Source organism: Oenanthe melanoleuca, chromosome Z (assembly GCF_029582105.1).
Source record: "Oenanthe melanoleuca isolate GR-GAL-2019-014 chromosome Z, OMel1.0, whole genome shotgun sequence".
NCBI lineage: Eukaryota > Metazoa > Chordata > Aves > Passeriformes > Muscicapidae > Oenanthe > Oenanthe melanoleuca.
Genome location: NC_079362.1, coordinates 70,265,783 through 70,280,039, shown reverse-complemented (window position 1 = coordinate 70,280,039; position 14,257 = coordinate 70,265,783).

Below are 14,257 nucleotides of genomic sequence, written 5' to 3'. Positions count from 1 at the left end.
ACCCTTTCTAGAGGCTTAGTGAATTCTCCAGCACAGACTCAAATATATTTTGCTGCTTGACCCTGATGACCAGAAATGTTCCTGGTTCCATTTAATTTCTCAGTATAGATATAGTCTTAATGATTGCCATAAATTAGATGCTAAGAATAAAGTAAAATTGCCTAGACATAATTATCTACTGTCATTTGAGATGCCCTTGGGTGTCCCTTCTGGTTGCCATTTCAAAGTACAGGATTTTACCTACCTAAAGATGGTGTCAACCCCACAGCATCTCCAGAGATGTTACACACTTAAATGTTTAGGGAACTAGACAGAGTAATAAGGGTAGGTTTCAGCTACAGATTCAGATGCACACATATGGCACTGATGGCACTTTTGCTCTTGCTGCAGTCAGTGAAAATTCAGTAAATGCACTGAAAAATTTTGGGGAAAAAAATCTGTTAAAAAAAAAAAAAAAAAAAAAAAAAAAAAAAGAAGAAAAAAGAAAAGAAAATGAAATAGTCAATTCTACAGAAGTGCATCCATACTGACCAAACTCCCTCTGTGGCTAACAGAACACCACCAGTCATGCTGTCACTCCTAATCAAGGGCCAAACAGGTAGAGGAAGAAACAGTTTTCATAGAAGGGAAGCAAGACCAGATGTCCCCCTAAGCTCCCAAAACAGTTCCATCTTTTGTTCTAGTTAAAAAGACTTTCCCCTCTATGAGACAAAGTCAGCATTAAGTTGTCAAACTGTGATTGAAGTGATTTAGGCCTGCTACACAGTAGCACTGTTGGGATGAAAGCTACAAAAAGAAAGCAAAAAGAAAGAACTGCTTTTTCTCCTAGCATGTAAGTGAGTATATCACCACAAAACCTGGAGAAAATCCATGGGTGTATAATGTTATACAAGTAACTATCCAATGGTTGAAAAAAAATTAAGTCTTAAATTATAATTCATGAAGTAAAACTAGGAAGTCATGTTGTGTTAGGATACTCTGGTATATTATGTCTTGCACAGTGTATCTTAATGTGAATTGACACAAGAAAACACTCATTGATTTATGACACTAATTTTAGGACATTATGTTTTTTGGTTTTGCTGCTGCTCTTGTTTTTACTATTATTGTTACTGTTATTGTTATACTATCCTTGATCTATTACTGCCTTTTTTCACACCAAGATTTGACAGGTGGATAATGAATATTGTCTATTGTGCCATTACTATGATTAGATGTGGATAGCAGTTGTTATGCTATTGACTCATTTCTGCTATTGACAAGCTAATTCTGATTTTTTTTTAGCTTATCAAGATGTATTGTCAGCTGAAGTGTGTGTGTCTTGTGGTTAGCAAACTGATCTTTTACTAAAACTGTAAGATCTAGACCATTAGTTCATCAGTCAATGCATATGGCACTTTTTATTCTGTAAAATTATGCACTGTGTTAGCATTCTAAGCCATCAGTTGTTATCAAGGATGAGTGAGCCCCGTGCAAAGAAAACATCTTGGAATAATTATGCCATCTTCAACTAACCACTAGTCTGTAACATCAGAACAAATTCGAGCCATGCTGCATCACCATTTTTAGCCATGTGTTCATCACCTAATCCAGGCTAATCTTCTGGGCTCCCTCAACAGTGTCTCCAGAGAGCATTTCTTCCCATTTGTATCAGTCATTTGTCTTTTGCTGATGTGATCTAATTTTCTGTAACAGGCTGTGTCTCTCCAATGAATGCAGAAAGAACCTGTTTAAAAGTTTCAGAGTGATGGTAGGAGGATTCATGCTGGAAGGGACCTCAAGTGGCCATTCTGTCTGAATTCTTGTTCAAAGGAGAGTCAGACCAGGTTTCTCAGGGCTTCCACAGAAATCTTTGATGAGGACTTCACAACCTCTCTGCACAACTAAGCCTCCTGTCAACCTCAAGACTGCTCTCAATGTCACACAGCAGGCTAGATAAGTAAGAGGTATCTCTTGGCATTCGTATCTAAATGTGTAATTGACAATTTCTAAAAATAAGACATTTTAGTGAGTCACTCAAGTTTCATTGGTTTGGGTATTTTTAATATATATATATATTTTTTTAGTTGTGGGGTGGTTTTTACAGTATTGACTATGTTAACAGAGGATATACTACTGCTGAAGTTCCAGTTTCAATATAAAGCACATTTAGGGCAAAAAAAAAAAAGTCTTATTAAAGTGCATAGTAAAATATATAGTGAGCCAAGAGTTTTCAGTTTACAGGGCAAATTATTGTCCCTGTAAATGAAAAAGTAACCTCCAGTGGGCAATAATGCCTGAAGCTGAATTATATCCACTTTTTCATCCCATAAGTCAATAGCTTTCCACTATAAACATCAGCTCTAGTCAATATGATATGCTGCATACTGATATATTGACTAATGGTACTATTAAAAGCTAACAAAATGTCAGCAGCTGGGAATTTCTCATGCATATAGTTCTGCATTTCAGTAGATAAGGGTGCTCTGTGTAACTTATAAATCCATGCCCAGTTGGGAACAGTCTTTGTAATGCCTCCCTTTGTGTTATCCTAAAGGATGCACAACTTCCCCAGTGTCTCCATTCCCACCATTTTTTTTTTTTGTCTTTTTTTATCTTGTAAAATAGACTTTCCAATTCTGTCAAAGAAGCCATCCAGAAAAATCTCTGTTGCAAGGTAACCAAAAAAGGTAATATATAATTATTTTTTCTCTCCTACATATAAAACATGACATAGCGTGAGGTTTTTCTTTTTTTTTTTTTTTTTTTCTCTTGCAGTGAAGACATTGTATATCATATCTCCTTTGCTGACAGACTGTCTCTGAAGAATGAATTTAGATGGCAGGTAAATGAAAGGTAACCTCCCATGTTTGCAAGTTGCATTTGCTTTAAGCTGTAATGCTCAAGGCCAAAGGTTTTGGGGTTTGTGAAGAGCTTGCATGAACTGATGGCCCAGAGAACACCTAGAGATCATTATCACCAACCATTCATTAATCTCTAATACATGCTTTGTGTCAAGGTGATCTGTCTGACTCACACAGAACAGAAATTAAATTTATAGCCAAATAATTTACATTTACTTTGATCTGAAAATTTGTAGAGAAGTAGAATATTTTCTGCATTTTTGGATTGGTTGGGTTTTGGAGAATTAAGAACGGGTATGGGTGAAGAGAAGCCAATTGAACTGACAAGAGAATCCTCACACACACATGAATCAGGGGTTTAAGCACTTAGACTTTTTTGTTAGCAGGTGAGCTAAAATTGCATTAGCAGAGTGCCTAAATTAGGAATGAAAATGTACATGCATTTGTGAATCTGGTCTGAAGCATCTGACAGTTTGTCAATCACTACTCCAACATGGTTCAGTGTTGTTAGTCAAACACATCATTTGAGTTTTGCACAGTGATAGAGATGCCACTTTTGATCCTGCTAGTGGCCATTCACCATGCATGTCATAAGACATCATTTGTTGACTGTCTGAAAAGCCTTTCAGGCTTAAAACCAGCAACCAAAAGGATAGTAATGTAACAGCAACCAAAAAAATAGTGATGTTGGTTTTGTTATTAACTAGATGTGTTTTCAATTACCTAAAAGACGTGAACCAATAATGACATTCTCATGAAAAAAAAAAAAAAAAAAGAGTTAATTTCTCATTTTTAGAATATATTTCTTTTCTCAGATTATTTCTGTTGAGGTTGGAAACCATTTCTGTGTGTGGTTTTAGCTCTGTCACTTTTCCTGCAAGCAGGTCATTTTTTCCTTTCATGGGAAACATATTTTTCAATAGCATTTATTTATTAGAGTACAAGATTTTCATGCAAGCTGTGGATCTAGGAGCATGTACAATTTCAGAAACCTACATACACCATGTCTATTCTGACAAACCTGTGTTAGAAGATCTTTATCCTATGCTTCTTGTGCATTGACAAATTAACTTTAACAGACACCCAAGAGGGAATAGCAATTCACCACAGAAGTTTTAAATTGGATGATCAGTGTCTTGGAATGTTTAACATAAATAGCAGTAGTCAGGGAAAAAATGGTTTTGTGCCTATGACACATTCAGCATTTTTGGCACCCCTCTTATTGAGCATGGTTCAGCATGGAAACGCATAACCATGGAGGATTTTGGGAAACACCATTGACTCTCAATACTTGGCTGATAGAGAATAATGAAAAGGTGGAGAATAAAAATAATCAATCTTACTAAATGATCTACAGACTTTTTTTTTAATTTAAATTCTTTCATATTTAGCTGAATATTTTTAAACCACTGATTTTTGCCTTTTTTTTTTGTTTTGATTTTAAATACATCTATTTAATTCCTGAAAAGTTAAAATATTTATGAAAACATAATATCTCAATTTCTTTAAAAAACGTATTAATTATACATCAATTTTTTTACCAAAAGGATATTAGATAGAAAATTTTCATTCTATCTATAGATAGCCATGATTTATAGTAATGCATTTAACCTCACTTTATTAGTTGGGAAAATAGGTGTAATGATAATTTTTGCTATTCTCACAGGAGCAGTGAGCATGAATGGACATTCTTAAAGTACACTAAGATGTGAAATGACAGATAATGGATATGTCCAAAGTATCTTTTCTTTGGGTTTTACCTGCCAAAGGCAAATGTAGCTATAGGAATTAATGACACAATATCTCATTTTGGTATCAAACTTTTCTTATCAGCATGGTTTATAAAATAATTATCATAGACTTTAATTTTATTACCCAAGAAATATATTAAAAATGTAGATCTTTTATAATTTCTTCAATTAACAGTAGACACTTCTTGATTACTTTCTAATTAAATAATTTCACTCCAAGACTTGGTAATTACAACAAGAAGTTATTAAAATTAGAAAACATTTGCTAACTCAGTACTTTTGATTATTAAGCCTTTATCACTTAATATCGCCAAATAGTCTATGAAGATATATGAGGTTGGAAACTGAATTTAATGTATTCAGCTATGATAATTAACCACAGGTGTTCCAAACAATTCAATGCCTCTTTCCTGTCGCATAGCTTCCTATGAAATCTGTTGTTTCTGTCACTGAATTTGTTTTTCATCTTATTAAGGTATCTGTCTACTGACAACGTATTATTATTCCTATTATGGGGAAGAATACTCTTGATACTGTTCCACTCATCTGGAAGATATAACAATGAATAGTATAATTTATATTAATCAGTTTCTATGTAGGATAAAGCACTTTATACATATTTACACATAATATCCAAGCATGGTGTGTCTCTGCATATACAGGAAAAGGAGTCAAAAAACCAAAAAACCAATGTTCTTAATAAGAAAGAATTTGACATGGGCTGAGGAGTGAGGTGACCCAGAGTAGGGGTCTACTAGCAAATAGGGAAAAAAATTGTTTCTACAAAAATTAATATAACTTCCTTACAGAGGAACAATGATAACATCTTGGGTTTTCAAGGCTACTGACCTCTTTCCAGATGAATTCTTCTCAATCAAACCGAGTTTATAAAAAGAAAACTCTATTTTGACCATCATTTAAATTGATTGTAATTAAGCAATTATATTCTTAATCTGGTATTCTGATGGAAATATTATTTGAAGGATTTGGCCACACATAAAGAGTTAAGACTTGGATTAATTCTGCTAATCTGTGAAGCATCTGAAAGCTTTTGAGTTGGAATACAGTTCCCTTCAGCTCCCTGTCTAGGCAATGAAGAGAGCTGAGTCCCTTCACCCATTAACTGACATCACAGAAAGGCTGAATTAATCTCCAGAGAAATTAAGCTTCTGCTTTTAAGATCACAGAGTATTTTGTATGAAAATAGCCAGCCAGGTGTTATGGTACTATGAATTTAGGCCTTAGTGGGTGTGCTCCAAAGAGTTTGGTTAGGCAATCTGGACGGGTCCTTCATTATAATGTTCTGGAAATTTTTTTTCCCCACCCTATTGACAGAAAAAATTGAATCTGCTTGTGCTCAAAATTAAGGATCCTCCAGAATTTCAGGTAGCTCATTTTATTAATTTCTATCATCCATTCTCTGATAAGGAAAGTAGTCACAGAAAGTAAGTAGCAGAAAATCTGGAATCAGTCACTAAAACAAAGTAAAAAGGGGACATTCATAAATACTCCCAGTTAATAGAATTTTGATGCAAACCTCTGAGTGAATAAAATCTGAATAAACCCACTTTTTAAAAAATATCTGAGAATCTTAGTGCAATTGATTTAAATTTCTCTAATTCTTAGAGTATCAGGAATTATTATCTTCCTTTTCTTATGGATGTCAATAAAAATCATTAGGCTTAATTAATGTGAATAATTTTAAAAGCCTTAGATTAAAAGTGGTATGCAAGTTAAAAAGCACTGCCATTAAGGTTTATGTTCAATGCTTCACAACCTTGCCAGATGTCTTCATTTATTTTTTTGTTTATTTTTTAAATAGGATTTAGTCATAGAAAACAAAGTTAATAAATGCTGATACAATGGTAATTTCTATATGTCACAAATTCCACATTTTTTTCATCTGATAACCAGAATATCTAAATGACCTGGCCATTACACACCATCCTTATGATGCCTATTTCTCAGTAATCATCTTTACAGCCTCACCTAAACCTGGATTCTTCTATCTCTGTAACAGACATCTGCAAACCTGGTTGAGTAGTTTCCCTTCTTTATGGTCCAGTATTAATTCCAGGTCATTTATAAGCTGTTCTGCAACAGAGCTTTGATAACTTCAGCAGAACTGTGTGTTACTTGGGCTAGGATGTAACTGGGGGTCTCTATCAGCTGCTCATAAGAAACCACAGAAATTCAAGTCCTATTTTTTGCTTACTTCTGCATCATGATCACCAATCTTGCCCTAAACTATATAAGAACAAAAATCTGAAAATTTTATATTTGAAATCATGACAACTGAAGAACAAAAAATCATTTGCAAACTTCCTTTTTAAAAAAATCCAGTACTGCTTTAACATATTTATTTCTCCCTACAACATCCAATTTTACACATATTTTATGGGTTTTTTCTTCTTTAGGAAAAAAAAAGTTTTCCCTGCCCTTCATATTTTAGAGGTTTTCCACAACAGCAAGATATTGCCAAATAAAAAACGGCAACATTTTATTTGTACTTTTTGACCACAAGGATATTGACTTGTGGAGTAAGTCCAGAGGAAGCCACCAAAATGTTTAGAAGGATGAAGCAACTCTCCCATGTGGAAAGGCAGAGAGCAATGGGTTTTTTCAGCCTGGAAGAGAAGGCTTTGGGGTGACCTAATTGCAGACTTTCAGTACCTGAAGAGATCAAGGAACATATTTTCCTTCTACAAGGAAGATGGAAAATTACTCTTTACAAGAGCATGGAGTGAGAGGACAAGAGGGAATGGATTCAAACTCAAAGGGAGTAAGTTTAGTTTGAATATTAATGAAGAAATTAATCCATAAGCATGGTGAGGAACTGGCACAGGTTGCCCAGAGAAGCTTTGGATGCTCCATCCCTGGAAATTCTCAAGGTCAGGCTGTGTGGGGCTTTGACCAGTCTGCTCTAGTGGAAGAGGGGGGCAGAACTTTAGGACATTTAAGCTCTCTTCCAATGTAAACCATGCTATGATTTTATACTTCTATATTTCTCTAAAACTAAATCCTTCCTCTTTGAACTGAAACATTGCTGAATTCACAGAAAGAACTTTTCCTATTCTGATATAATTTAGCTGACAATCTGCCCTTGGTGCCTTTGCACCTGAAAATTCAGAAGACATTTGATATTTCTGAAAGAAGATATGGACTTGTGCTTGAAGACAAGTCCTCACTTGCCTACACAGAGCCACCCAGGACCTCCCTTTCTTTCTTCTTAGCTGAAACTTGATGGGGGAGGCAGAGTTGGACAACCACACTCAATTTTAGCAATGACCCAGCAATCCCCTCAAGACCCACAGGCCAGATCCCCGCTGCTACTTCAAGAGAAGGATGTCTGGATCATTCAGTAGAGCTCAAATCTTGCTTTTTACTCATTATCTCTCCACTTTAACCAGCTCACTACTAACAGGCGTCCTCTGAGAACACCTTGCTTGAGCCATGATTGTGATCTCACTGAGATATATCTCTGTCTCACAGAGGGAAGAGTTCATTGATTTCAACATTATCACACATTTTGGAAGGTCTCACTTTCATAGCACTGGTTTGGATTTAGGGTTTACAGTTTCACCAGAAGACTGAGATTTCAGTCAATCAAAAAGTACTAACCATCATCATGTGATGGTTTTTATGCACCATCAAACTCATAGCAGTACTGAATAAAGAAATTATAGGGGGGAAAAAAGCAATAATTAAGTGAATTATTTGACAATTAAGACAATAATTACTAGAAGAACTTTCTAACTACCTCCTTTGAAGGAACTGCTCACTCACCCTCTCAGATAATGTAGTAGACTCTATGATGTTGGACGTATTTTGCAAACTAAATTCTGCAATTCTGTGAAAATTAAAGAAAAAAAAAAAAGAACAAATAAATCAGATCTGGTGCAAGGAAAAATCTCTGTGCTTATATGTGACATTGATTGTTGACAATTATCCATCTACACAAAGTTGCACCATGCTAGTCTTGTTTCAAAGATCTGAAATATGTGAACTTAAAGATCTGATGTGTCTCTTGCTTAAAAATTTCAAGTCCCTGCTGAGTTGCACTTGATGCTCCCTTTTATGATCATTGGAGCTAAGAGGAAATTTTTCAACATTTGTTGACATTGCTGTCAGAAAAGACTGACTTATTGAAATGAAAACTTTTCTCAGAAACCCAGCATACTTAGTGAATCTTAGCTATGTCAGGAAAATGGTACAACTGCAACACAAAATTCAATATTTCAATAATGATGGGAGACTGAGGTTCAATGCCAGTATTTCCATCAACAGACTGTTTCTCCCACATCACAGGAGGGCTTCAGACACTGTATACCTGCATTAGTCTTTCTAGGTAATGTATTTTAGGAAATGAAAATATTCATCAGCTAGAATGCTTGGTTGTTTTCTACCCAGTTCTTGTTATGAGTGACTCTCAGGACAGAACTTCTAAGCCTTTTACATTTGGCAGTCAGCTGTTCTGATAGGACATGCTGAAAAAAAGGAACAATAAGGAAAATTGTGGGTTAGGTCCTGCCCCTCAGCCTATATCTTTACCAGCAATAAAAATCAATCTAATTTCTCCAAATTTTACAAAATGTAATTGAAAAGAGAACATAGCCTTTTATTTCTCCACATATCATCACTCAGAACTCCCCTAGTGCTAGTGCCACCACACTGGTACTGTGGCTAGATCATCAGGGTGAAATGAATTTCCTCGAGATTTATTATATGGTCCCTGCCATAATACATTTCTCTGACAAGGGCATGGAGCTTCCTTTCAGAGCCACAGATCTCAGTTGTGCTGCTGTGGTCTCCACACTTTCATTAGTCTAAATTATTTGATACAATTTAATTAGTCTAATCAAAAGGCTCAGCAGTTCTTGTAACTGCTCAAGAAAGGGGAAAGGAAAAAAATCAGTGCTTTGTTTACTTCCAATGTTGCTCCTGATGCATGAAGACACACCAAAATAACTGCTGTTTATTTTACAAGATGGAAAAAATATTGAACGCCCTCTGGTTATAGAAGCCATTTTCTTTTGGGATTACAAGTGCAGAGATGAATTAGGTACACTTAGGATCAATATCTGTTTCTCTTCTCAGCTCAAGATGGGATTTGTCAAAATTTGAGAGCAGCTTCTATTGAGTGTCAGCTACAAATCCTTCCAGTACTGAGTCATATACTCATTGAAAGTCGAAATATAAATGGCAAAGGGCTTTTTCAGCTACAATGTCTGAGGTCAGAATGGTAAATCACCTTTCTTCCTTCTTTTTAATGAGCTTTGGTTTGATGAAGTGACCTTGCAGGTCTGGAATCTAAGGACATAACAGGTCTTTACAAGCTCTGGCTGTGTTGGGTTCCGTGTAGCACAGCTCCAGGAAGCAAAAAGCACAACACAGCATAAAGGAGCATTGATAGGTGAAAGATGTGCTCATGCTGAGAAGATTTTAATTGAATCTTAAATGTGGTCTGAATGTGATGGCGAGAAATAGCCACGGATATTCAGGCTTCAGCACGGCCAACAAATGTTGATCTGCTGCACGCCACTCCTTGACATTGCATATGAACAATGGGGCTGTGCTGCACTGCTGAGAATGTCTGTGGGACAGGAATACCCTCACTTTTAGATGAAGTGGGATCCTAGGGCACAGCCCAGAAATCCAAGAAGCTCAAAAGCCAGGTCATGTTTCATCACCTACTTGGAATCTGAAAAACCTCTGAGGACAGAACCAGGATGAAGAATCAAAGAGGCTCTTCCTTCCAGACTGGATTTTGCTCTTTGGAAAAAGATATCTTTTCTGGAGGAACAAAGCACTCCTAGGTTCCAGTTGAACAGAAATTCGATTTTGCCTTTTGGATTCTTGACCGACATATAAGTAGTAAAACCCAAAGAAATATAATATAGACCCAAGTTTTAAAAAATAAAATAATATAAAATTTTAAAAATTATAAAATAAAATATGAAATATAAGAAATAAAAAATTTTCAATTCCTTAGGAGTTTGAAAATTTCTAATTTATTTTGCTTTCTTTGGGCGTATATTTAGACTTTATAAGAATGTCTTTTGGCTTAAAATATCTTATATGAGGGTGGTCAGCTGTTGTATGGAGGGTGAATGGGCTAAATAATAGGTCACTTTAGAGACAGACTGTCTTTTAAAGGCATATGTCATCATCAGATTTTGTAGTGCCATAAAATTAATCCCATTCTGTCTGCAGATGAAGAGAGAGAAAGATATTTCCCTGTAGGATCACTCTGCATGACTGGAGCCAATGCTGAATCATCTTTTCCATTTAGGAAGACAGGTTTCATACCTGGGCTATCTGTGGGTCATAAGTCACTCTCTTTTCAGAGGAGGCTGAATTTGCAGTAATTGTGCTACATTGGTGCACCTCCAATTGGCATAAACACTGAGTCTGTGCCTTATGTATGCATTATTACCTTAAAGAAATTAGCTAAGGAATTTGGATTTAAGGAGCTGATTCTTTTTGTTAAGTGGGAAAAAGGCTGTATAATTAATATTGAAGCCAGTAACAAAGCAAAACTAGGCTTCTCATCCTTGAAACTTCACTGACTGGAAAAATTAGCCTACTCTACCTCTTGACCTCTTGCTCACTCTCCCTCTCTTTTCCTCTGTCTTTTTTTTTTTTTTTTTTTTTTTTTTTTTACTTATAACTTGCTGAAGCACTCGATAATACCCTTTAATCTGCTTTAATAACTACCCTACCCTAGATTTTTCTAAGCATCCTTTTGCACAACATCCACAAATCCAAGAATGAATTGCTGTTAAGGTTGACTGACTGACTGATGTCTGAGCTCTGCCAATTTACTGATCCATGTCTTGCTCCTGTGGCTCCTTGGGCTCATTGTGGAGCACAGTGAAGGCTGGGAGGGGAATGGGGAAAAACACTTTTTTCTCTCCTGTAGAGCCACCACCTGCACTCAGCTCATCTGACTCAGCCTTCTGAGTTGACAGTAGCACTTTAAGGAGTCCACTGAAGTGAAAGGCAGGCTGACCTTGTAATGTCCAGAGATAGCAGAGTAATTTTTGCATCTCCATGAAGATGTAGAGTAAGATAATGGAGGCAGAATGATAAAAATAACCGAGTTTATGGCCCTGGAGTTCAATGACTACAATTTGTCTTCCTACTTTTCAAGAGGGAAAGAAAAAGAGAGGAAGAAAAAGAGAGAAAGAAAAAGAGAGAAAGGAAGAGAGAGAGAAAGAAAGGAAGAGAGAGAGATAGAAAGGAAGAAAGAGAGGGAGGGAGGGAGGGATTCCGGGAGGGAAGGATTCCAGGAAGGAAGGAAGGAAGGAAGGAAGGAAGCAAGGAAGGAAGGAAGGAAGGAAGGAAGGAAGGAAGGAAGGCATTTTGACATATTTCCAGACTTTCATTTTTTCTGATTATTTGTGTTAGTTAAGGTGCCTCTGCACAAGCAAAGAATTAAATATACATTACTGGTTTTAATAATTTTGACTCTACATTTTTTTTTATCAAAATGAGTCATAATTTATTGTTGGTCTTATTTAATTATTTCCTTATCTCTTACATTTCATGTATAATTTCCTTAGGTGTTTTGTAAGACAGACATTTTCTTGTGAGGACCTCACTAAGTTTTCATAAATAAATTTTTGGTTACTCTGTTTTCTAGGTGTAGTCTTCTTATGAAATGAGCTGAAACAGAACTCTAAGAAAAAACAATCCATATACAAAATTCTATCCACAACTGTACTGTAGTTCTAAGTTGCCAGGAATCCTGTTATCTACAACATTTTTGGATATGATTCAATACTGAGTTCTGCCTTGAAAATGCAGTAGTAAAATGGGAACATATCAAATGCAAGTGGTTAATACCTGCCGTAAAGTTTGATTTGCAAAAATGTGTGACAGGTGGTTCAAGACAGTAGAGAAGCAGGCATGCTAAAATCATGATATATATATCTAGAAATTATGACATATGCAGATGCTCCATATAGGTGGACTTCTTCAATTTCCTGCTTATAATCTCTGATAAAAAGAGCTTTGTTTAAAGCATTGAGTGAATAACAGGAGAATACAGATGTAAGAGAGGATATCTGAGCTAACAAATCCTGTTTCACTGATACCAAATGTAATTACACCTTATAATACAATCTGTATATTTATTGTGTCTCACTTTGAAATTTGTCATTTTTCAAAATCATTTCATCTGGTTTTTTTTATACTATTCAATAATATTTCTTTTCTTGTTAGAGTATTTTACAGGCAGATTTAAAACATCTGTGGTCAGTGCATCAATTTTTATTTTTTTTTAAATTGTTTTTTTCGAAGCAAAGTTAATAGATGTTTTGTTTATCTAGGAGTTTCAAATTTTCCTCTGGGCAAAAGTCAGTTCACATTTACCTACAGAAAGGTAGGTAAATACATAAAAACATACACAGACAGAAAACAAACAAACAAACAAAACCACCACCCAAAACTTTCTTCCCATATTGTCCAAAAAAATTACAAAGTCGTGGTGGAACATGAAGTTTATAAATCACAACTCTGGTCATGTGTCACTTCATTCTCTGCCAGATTGCTTGTCTGGTTAATTCAAATGATATTTGGCACTGGAATATTCAGCATCTGTACTTTCAATTATATGTTATGAAGTTAAGTTAGTTGCCAAACATTTTTTTTTTCTGTAGTCCATAAAATATTAGAAGTATGTCCAAAAATTATATCCAGGTTTGTAGGTGGTAGGTGAAAAATCGACATAAGATGGTGAACAGTTCTTTAGTAAACAGGCAAAGTTAGCGTGCTTGGTAGCTAAAATCAAAAGGAAGGAAACTAAAATGAGTAAGAGTATCTCAAGTATGTGACCAATTCCAACACAGACTCAGAAATAATCTAGTCAGTGTGGTTCTGGCTGGAAATAAATCTGTCTTGAGCTGTGTCCAGATTATTAAAACGGGGAGTTTAAGCCAGTCACACAACTGACAAAGAATTATGATGCCTATTTAGAGATATTTAAAAGAGGTGTCAAATTAGGAGGTTCTAAATTGGGAACTTCATAAGGTTAAATTTTCTCTGGGGTCAATGGGAGGCAAAAAGATGCTCCACAGACTCACTTAGCACATCTAAAATTTGAGACACCTGCAGCCAGTGGGTATTTTCTTCCAGTTTGATCAGAACAGGAAACAGTGGCTACTATTCTTTTTATTAGACCATCTAAAATAAGGAAAAGAAGAAACCAAAGCATACATATGGGGCTTTTTGTTTGACTTTTTGGGTTTTTTGAGAAATATTCTTTTTAAAGAAGGTTAAAATATAGATATGAGTAAATATTTAAGGGTAAACCCCTTTCAGAATAAAATCTTATAAATAAATAAAGAGATCCTTACTGTTTCAATAAGAACTGATCTCCAGCAAAACTGAAATTTAGAAAAAGGTCCACATAAAGCTGAAACCTTGTACTAGAAGAATAGAGAAATAAGAATTATTTCAATTTTTCATCAAAGAATTTTGTGATTTTTTCTGAATTGTTTTTCTGAGAGGGGAAAAATTAAGGTTTCTTCAGGACCTTGAAAAAATTCAGAGGTTTAGAAAGGGTCAGATCAAACCAAAAAGAATTTCCAAATATAATCAGAAAACTCAAAGAACCAGGCAAAGAGCCATGAGGTTTTCAGATGAAGAGAGAAATTAAGT